The following is a 9,741-nucleotide window of genomic DNA, read 5'->3' on the forward strand; positions in this document are numbered from 1 at the left end:
TAAACATTTAAAAATTAATGCACATATTAACATATTGTTTATTTCCATCAAGACTGCTTACATGATAACTTATTAAAATGTGATTCGGGAGTATTGCTCAATTAAGCAACAAGTTCACCTTAACGTCATTGTCTTTTAGGTTCATGAAAGTGTCTTTCAACGTCCATTCACAAGCGTGGGCTTGCACCATGATTGACTGTGCAGATGCGTGTGGTCACCCTGGGAAGTCTGAGTAAATAAATAAAATTAGCTATAGCCATGACAGTGGCAAGAAGAATTTGTTTAGGCATGTTTATAAGATATTTTCATTTTGTTTCAAGACACAATCCTGAAAAGTCCAGGGTGCTGGCATTTAGTTCTTTACTTTGAGTAAAATTCCTCCAATCATGAGGATTTCATTGTGATGATTAAGAGGCTATTTTGTACCTTCTTGAAATTTTCAGCAGGTTTTGAACATGACAATCTGCTTGTAACTTTCAACAAAGCCCCACACATTACACAGAGTGGCCTGATGACAGCTCAGTTGTTCAGCAGTGCAGGGCCTCGGCTCCAGCTTACGTCCTCCCTTTAGCCTTGTTCTAGTCAAATCTTGGTTAGGGTCCCACGCATAAAGAGTACATAAGGACACTAGGCATACCTCGTGTACACAAGGCCTTATGCAGAATCCGCAGCAACCCTAAAATGAAATAACATAAAAGCAACTTATATTTAATTATTGCAAGTATCCATGGAGTCCCAGTCCAGGCCTTGTCCTTTGCTCTCGTAGCCTTGATTCCCTGGCATGAGTCAGAGTGGGTTAGCTTCTCCCCCCTCTTGAAGGCCTTCTGGACTTGAGTGAGATGAAGCACCATAAATTTTCTTTCAGATGTCTCTTGGAAAATGAGTTCTCATAACTGCCCTAACTGCCTTGCGTCTCCTACTTAGCTCTCTTATACCCACAAGCTGGGTGTGAACTTGAGGTTTGGCCCTTCCTGTCCTAGGTCTGCATAAGGGTTTAGACTTACAAAGTTTCAATTCTTGGTCTCTGTTGTTTTGTTCTCAGTTGCTGTGAAAAACAAATAAAATAGGAACAAATAGAGTCTCAGACAGTGGCCAGCCACATCATTTATAATCTCAAAAATTTTACTCAAACTTGTAGACTTTGAGATTTGAATGTTTTTATGAGAAGGAGGCTAAGTGATCTCAGTTCTCTGAAAACATCAATCATCCCATCAATAGGAGAGATGTGTTTCATCCAGGGAATGTAGTGAGTATTTCTTCTGTGCAGAAACTGATACATTCTGCTGAAAGACAAGTTACCTGGACAGTCCAAAACCTTGAGAGAGGTCCTGGGTGGACAAAAGGGACTCAGGACAATAGTAAAATACAAGATTCATGACTGAAGACATAGTTCAGCTGTTATGAGTATTTACTGCTTGTACAGATGACCCGTGTTCAGTTTCTATCACCCACAAGGCTGCTAACAACCGTCTATAACTCCAGTTTCAGACAATAACCTGGAATACTTTTGGTGAGGCTACATACCTGGAGTATATGCAGACATACACACATTATTAAGTGTAAATGTTATAAAAAGCAATTTAGATAAGACGAGTTATTATGAAGTAGTTACAGATGGATGCTATGGAGTCACCCAGAAAGGCACAGCTGTATCAGGGTCCTTTCAGCAAAATCTTGCTAGTGTATGCAATGGTGTCAGCGTTTGGAGGCTGATTATGGGATGGATATGGCAGTCTCTAGATGGTCTATCCTTTCGTCTCAGCTCCATACTTTGTCTTTGTAACTCCTTCCATGGGTGTTTTGTTCCCTATTCTAAGAAGGGGCAAAGTGTCCACACTTTAGTCTTCGTTCTCCTTGAGTTTCATGTGTCTTGCAAATTGTATCTTGTATCTTGGGTCTTTTGTGAGGCTAAGCCGGGGCCTAGCAAACACAGAAGTGGATGCTCACAGTCAGCTATTGAATGGAACACAGGGCTCCCACTGGAGGAGCTAGAGAAAGTACCCAAGGGGCTAAAGGGTCTGCAACCCTATAGGTGGAACAACAATATGAACTAATCAGTACCCCAAGAGCTGCATATGTAGCAGAAAATGGCCTAGTCGCCCATCAGTGGAAAGAGAGGCCCATTGATCTTGTGAACTTTATATGCCTCAGTACAGGGGAAAGCCAGGACCAAGAAGTGGGAGTGGGTGGGTAGGGGAGTTGGCAGGGAGGGTATGGGGAACTTTTGGGATAGCATTGGAAATGTAAATGAAGAAAATACCTAATAAGTTAAAAAAAGGCATCAAAAAAAAAAAAGAAAGAAAAGCACAGCTGGCACTGGGCAATTGCATCTGGACATTGTAGGTGTGACTTGCTGGTGGACGATAAGAAAACATTGGATGAATGTGAAAAAATGACTTCAAACAAAGGCAAAATCAATTGAAAGACCGACCACTGAACTATCTCAGGTACCAGGATAAGGGCTTGAACTAAGCAAAGGTCTGCAGAGGAGGAAAAATAAAGCATAAATAGAAGACGTAAATAGAAGAAAGCAGTGGCCAGTTAGAAGCAGAAGAAAACAGATCTGACAGTTACAGCAAGAAATTAATTCCAAAATACCTTTCATGTGACAATAATTTTATAATTTACATTTTGTTCATGTTAATCCATCTTTGTTCAACTATCAAACAGTAAACCTACACTTATAGATACCATTATATAATACACACACACGTGTGTGTAAGTGTATATAAGATGCACTTATATAATAATAAGATACATTTATATAATATAGTTAATATTTGATGCAGAAATGCCTGCCATTTGCCAAATGTCATTGCTTAAAATTCTGGAAGTTTCCTGAGGAAAGTCTTTTTAAAGTAATTGTGAACAGAATAATGACATTAAATTCTAATTTAATACCTGTAATTTTAATTAACCCATCAAAGATTTTATTCTGTGCTATGTGGATTGCTGATGGGAATGTAGATGAATTTTAAGCTGCAGTGTCATAGTCATCAGGTAGGTGGAGATAACCCAAAGAAAGTGGTCCAAAATTTGCCAATGTTCTAAATATGGTACGTGAATGTTCATTGATTCAGGGTTTTGATGCTGAATTATCTCTAGACAGTACCTACTTGGAAAATGAGCTTTTCCAGGAACCAGTTCCGTTTTATGTAAGTGTCCTCTGTAGAGTGCCTTTCTGCTATCTCTGACACGTTTCCTCCTACACTGCTGAGACCATTGCCCTCAGCATAGAGGGGAGATCTTCTGAAGAGATGCCAGCTGTAGCTTCTGCCTGTGTCTTAGGCAGCAGGTTTGCAAGCCACATGCCACTCATGATGATTTCCTTGGAGCTTGGGGTAGAGTCTTCAGACTTCTAAGGGAAGTGTCCTATATTCTGGAGCTTACTTCTATCATGATGCTGTCATCTGCACCTCTCAACTCCCTTCCTAAGACTCTAGTCTCAGCAGTTTCTTTCCCCTAGACTCAGGGCTGTTTAATACAGTCAGTGTTAAAAACAATAGTCCCCGAGAAAGCCTAAAGATACCAATAATTTGTCTGCTCCCTTGGCATTGTGAGGTCACCCCACTGCATCATCCTAAAGGGATATTCCTTCCACATATGTCCTAGGGCATCTGAGCCTACCGTCAGCACAACACATAGAATTTGTCTTTTCCAGCAAGCCTGTGCATGCAACAAATACAGACACTCCATGCTCACTGTGAGGTATGGTGCTGTCAGAGCCATCTGACAACTGTGAAGATTCATGCAGGTGTGTGGTCCCCATTTGCTTTTGAGAAAGCCCCACCCCTACCCCGACACATGCATCTTAAGTATATCTGCTGGCTTCACTGCTGAAATCTCTGGCAGTGAATGGAAAGCTAAGCTTTTGATCATGAACTATCAAATGCCAGAATCCGAGTGGTTAATAAGCTGTTTTATTTTATTTTATTATTGTTTTTAGATTATGTCTCTCTTGAAAATTCCAAGCCAACATCAGTGTTCGAGCTGTAATTCTTAGGCAACGAAAATGAGGACATTTTGTTTAAAAGTGGTTTTGTATCGTAACTAACCACCTTACTCAACTGGACAATTTTTATTGAACAGGTTACTTGAATTAGAATCCCTGAATTCTAGCAACACTTTGGGCGATTCTCAAGAGTCTGTTCTTCCAGAAACAACTATTGTAGAGATTAAAATGGATTTTCAGAGTGACCCCGGGGCAGGTCATCCTTCTGTCACAGATGTCAGTCACATCTACCCACCATCAGAGGAAGTGCCCACCAGATTCTCAAGAGTCATATCAGTGAGTCCCTGACAGTAATCTTTGACACTTAACCTCAACTGAATTAGAAGCTTCAATACTTCTCCAAAAGAAAGAGTGGGGTCAGCAGATAAAGGCCCCACCCTCCTAAGTATGAAACTCCACCAGCCATGTGATAGACACAGCAGATAAAGGTAACACCTTCTCTCTATCAAAATCCATTTGGACCAACATACATTTCTTTCATGATTGAAAGGTTGTTACTATGGCAGCATGACTTTGTAACCTTCTCCCACAAAGGACAAACCATCACAGGGCTGTGCTCAGCTCTGCATCACTTTCCAGCCCATCTCTTTCTTAGAGAATGCATTGAATATCTTCACTGGAGGTTGACATTCAGAGTTTGCCTGAGTTCTCATGGTGCCCAACATTCTAAACTCACTTTCATCTTATACTCTTAAAAAACACTAGCTGAAATATGTCAGGAATGGCTTATTTGGATATTTAGATATCTGTATTTACCAAGGGGGTGTATGTAGTCATATTCAGTTACTAAAAAAGGTTGACTGGATACTGATATCAGTTTTCCATGCTTTGAGGACCACATTCTTCTGTGTATATGTATATGTATATGTATATGTATATGTATATGTATATGTATATGTATATGTATATGTATATGTATATGTATATGTATATGTATGTATATAAAATGTTGCTTCATACTACTATCCATAGATAAATGGGATTTACTTGTCTAACCTTTGGTCTCTGATGTCTCATGGCTACTGTGCCTTCACAGGATATAGGTACATGTTTTTTGAGTATCCATCATGAGCTGTGGAACCCTCATGTATTTTCCAACTGACTCTTTCAAACACTCTGCATCTAAACTATTTGAATATTTCCTTACCTACATATGCAAAATCCAAAAATTTGACCTTGGTATAGTTTTTGAACTTATTTTTTCTGAAATGAATTCACTCAGTCAGATATATAGTCTCAAATTTCTGGGTAGCCATTTAGATCACTATATTTGAATACTCTTTTTTTATTTTTTAATTTTTTTTAATTAGGTATTTTCCTCAATTACATTTCCAATGCTATCCAAAAAGTCCCCAATACACTCCCACCCCCAGACCCCCACTCACCCACCCCCACCCCTTGGCCCTGGCGTTCCCCTGTACTGGGGCATATAAAGTTGGCAAGTCCAATGGGCCTCTCTTTCCAGTGATGGCTGACTAGGCCATCTTTTGATACAAATGCAGCTAGAGTCAAGAGCTCTGGGGTACTGGTTAATTCATAATAATGATCCACCTATGGGGTTGCAGTTATCTTTAGCTCCTTGGGTACTTTCTCTAGCTCCTCCATTGGGGGCCCTGTGATCCATCCAATAGCTGACTGTGAGCATCCACTTCTGTGTTTGCTAGGCCCCGGCATTCTTTCAAACATGTAGGGGGTTAAACCCCTCCCCCAAGAATGCTTCTTTAGTACTCTATATTTTGCAATTTATTTTATTTTTATATGAATCTGTGTTGCCATATGTTGGCTCACAACCTCCAGGGATATCAGATCCCTTGAAACTGGAATTACAGGTGGTTGTGAGACATCATATGGGTTCTAATAATCAAACTTAAGTCCTTTTGCAGAGCATTAAGTGTTCTAAGCCACTGGACCATCTCTCCAGGCCTTCAGTGCTCTATCCTTTAAACTGACATTGTGTTCTCTGCCAATCATTTAAAGGCATGTACTGCTATTTTTGTCTTCCTTATTTAGAATTTTACCACAAGAACAACATTTGAAAGACAAAATATTCTTTTAGGGTACTAAATATTTTTTATCTATTTCATTTGAAGAAATGAGATTATAAGATATCTCAAAATTAGAATATTGAACCCTCAAGATTTACTGAAGGAGAGGGAAATGGAATGGAATAACTAAGTATGTTATATTTTAAAATTCTAGTTCTCTAAAATATAAAGTTTAAAGGGAGAATTCACAAATTGATATATGCAAAAGAGACTCGATTCTTGATAAAATGTGGTTGTTACAAGTTCTTTGTTAGCCTCCTCCATTCATCTAACAGAATAAATAAAATTAATACTAGTATACTATTATATTTTTTTAGTAAAATAATAGGGAAATACAAGTCTCTATCTGTAGTTAACATTTCATAGTCAGGTACAGAAATTTCTCTGCTATAACATAAGCATTTTATTTTATATCTTACCAATTTATATACAATGGAAGACAATTCTGCGGCTTGATGATGAGATTTCCTGTTTTGTCTAAGATACTTTACTGGAGTCATATTACTTGCAAGCAACTGACCCATGCCACCCCAGGTAGATATGGGAGTCCCTGCAATGAGGGTCTTTGAAGTCTAGGTGGGTAAGGATTTGGCAGTTTCAAACAGAAAGAAACACAGAAGCAGTTTGAATAAGCGTGTATTTTACAGCTCTTTTTTTTGATTTTTAATATTTTTATTACATATTTTCCTCAATTACATTTCCAATGCTATCCCAAAAGTCCCCCATAGTGCCCCCCACTTCCCTACCCACCCATTCCCATTCTTTTGGCCCTGGCATTCCCCTATATTGGGGCATGTAAAGTTTGCAAGTCCAATGGGCCTCTCTTTCCATTGATGGCCGACTATGCCATCTTTCGATACATATGCAGCTAGAGACAAGAGCTCCGGGGTTCTGGTTAGTACATCATGTTGTTCCAACAATAGGGTTGCAGATCCCTTTAGCTCCTTGGGTACTTTCTCTAGCTTCTCCATTGGGAGCCCTGTGATACATCCAATAGCTGACTGTGAACATCCACTCCTGTGTTTGCTAGGCCCAGGCATCATCTCACAAGAGACAGCTATATTTGGGTCCTTTCAGCAAAATCTTGCTAGTGTATGCAATGGTGTCAGCGTTTAGAAGCTGATTATGGGATGGATCCCTGGATACAGCAGTCTCTAAATGGTCCATTCTTTCATCACAGCTACGAACTTTGTCTCTGTAACTCCTTCCCTGGGTGTTTTGTTCCCAATTCTAAGAAGGTGCACAGTGTCCACACTTTGGTCTTCATTCTTCTTGAGTTTCATGCGTTTATCAAATTGTATCTTATATCTTGGGTATCCTAAGTTTTGGGCTAATATCCACTTATCAGTGAATACATATTGTGTGAGTTCTTTTGTGATTGTGTTACTTCACTCAAGATGATGCCCTCCAGGTCCATCCATTTGGCTAGGAATTTCATAAATTCATTCTTTTTAATAGCTGAGTAGTACTCCATTGTGTAAATGTACCATAATTTCTGTATCCATTCCTCTGTTGAGGGACATCTGGGTTCTTTCCAGCTTCTAGCTATTATAAATAGGGCTGCTATGAACATAGTGGAGCATGTGTCCTTTTTACCGGTTGGGACATCTTCTGGATATATGCCCAGGAGAGGTATTGCTGGATCCTCCTGTAGTACTATGTCCAATTTTCTGAGGAACCGCCAGACTGATTTCCAGAGTGGGTGTACAAGCTTGCAATCCCACCAACAATGGAGGAGTGTTCCTCTTTCTCTACATCCTCGCCAGCATCTGCTGTCACCTGAATTTTTGATCTTAGCCATTCTGACTGGTGTGAGGTGGAATCTCAGGGTTGTTTTGATTTGCATTTCCCTGATGATTAAGGATGTTGAACATTTTTTCAGGTGTTTCTCTGCCATTCGGTATTCCTCAGGTGAGAATTCTTTGTTCAGTTCTGAGCCCCATTTTTTAATGGGGTTATTTGACTTTCTGGAGTCCACCTTCTTGAGTTCTTTATATATATTGGATATTAGTCCCTTATCTGATTTAGGGTAGGTGAAGATCCTTTCCCAATCTGTTGGTGGTTTTTTTGTCTTATTGATGGTGTCTTTAGCCTTGCAGAAGCTTTGTAGTTTCATCAGGTCCCACTTGTCAATTCTCGATCTTACAGCAAAAGCCATTACTGTTCTATTCATGAATTTTTCCCCTGTGCCCATATCTTCAAGGCTTTTCCCCACTTTCTCCTCTATAAGTTTCAGTGTCTCTGGTTTTATGTGAAGTTCCTTGATCCACTTAGACTTGACCTTAGTACAAGGAGATAGGAATCGATCGATTCGCATTCTTCTACAGGTTAACAACCAGTTGTGCCAGCACCATTTGTTGAAAATGCTGTCTTTCTTCCACTGGATGTTTTTAGCTCCCTTGTCGAAGATCAAGTGACCATAGGTGTGTGGGTTCATTTCTGGGTCTTCAATTCTATTCCATTGGTCTATTTGTCTGTCACTATACCAGTACCATGCAGTTTTTATCACAATTGCTCTGTAGTAGAGCTTTAGGTCCGGCATGGTGATTCCACCAGAGGTTCTTTTATCCTTGAGAAGAGTTTTTGCTATCCTAGGTTTTTTTGTTATTCCAGATGAATTTGCAGATTGCACTTTCTAATTCGTTGAAGAATTGATTTGGAATTTTGATGGGGATTGCATTGAATCTGTAGATTGCTTTTGGCAAGATAGCCATTTTTACAATGTTGATCCTGCCAATCCATGAGCATGGGAGATCTTTCCATCTTCTGAGATCTTCTATAATTTCTTTCTTCAGAGACTTGAAGTTTTTTTTTATACAGATCTTTCACTTCCTTAGTTAGAGTCACGCCAAGATATTTTATATTATTTGTGACTATTGAGAAGGGTGTTGTTTCCCTAATTTCTTTCTCATTCTGTTTATTCTTTGTGTAGAGAAAGGCCATTGATTTGTTTGAGTTAATTTTATATCCAGCTACTTCACCGAAGCTGTTTATCATGCTTAGGAGTTCTCTGGTGGAATTTTTAGGGTCACTTATATATACTATCATATCATCTGCAAAAAGTGATATTTTGACTTCATCTTTTCCAATTTGTATCCCTTTGATCTCCTTTTGTTGTCGAATTGCTCTGGCTAGGACTTCAAGTACAATGTTGAATAGGTATGGAGAAAGTGGACAGCCTTGTCTAGTCCCTGATTTTAGAGGGATTGCTTCAAGCTTCTCACCATTTACTTTGATGTTGGCTACTGGTTTGCTGTAGATTGCTTTTATCATGTTTAGGTATGGGCCTTGAATTCCTGATCTTTCCAAGACTTTTATCATGAATGGGTGTTGGATCTTGTCAAATGCTTTTTCCGCATCTAACGAGATGACCATGTGGTTGTTGTCTTTGAGTTTGTTTATATACTGGATTACGTTGATGGATTTCCGTATATTGAACCATCCCTGCATCCCTGGGATGAAACCTACTTGGTCAGGATGGATGATTGTTTTGATGTGTTCTTGGATTCGGTTAGCAAGAACTTTATTGAGGATTTTTGCATCAATATTCATAAGGGATATTGGTCTGACGTTTTCTATCTTTGTTGGGTCTTTTTGTGGTTTAGGTATCAGAGTAATTGTGGCTTCATAGAATGAGTTGGGTAGAGTACCTTCTGTTTCTATTTTGTGGAATAGTTTGTAAAG

Source organism: Mus caroli, unplaced genomic scaffold (genome assembly GCF_978045245.1).
Source record: "Mus caroli unplaced genomic scaffold, Mus_caroli_1 scaffold_3, whole genome shotgun sequence".
NCBI lineage: Eukaryota > Metazoa > Chordata > Mammalia > Rodentia > Muridae > Mus > Mus caroli.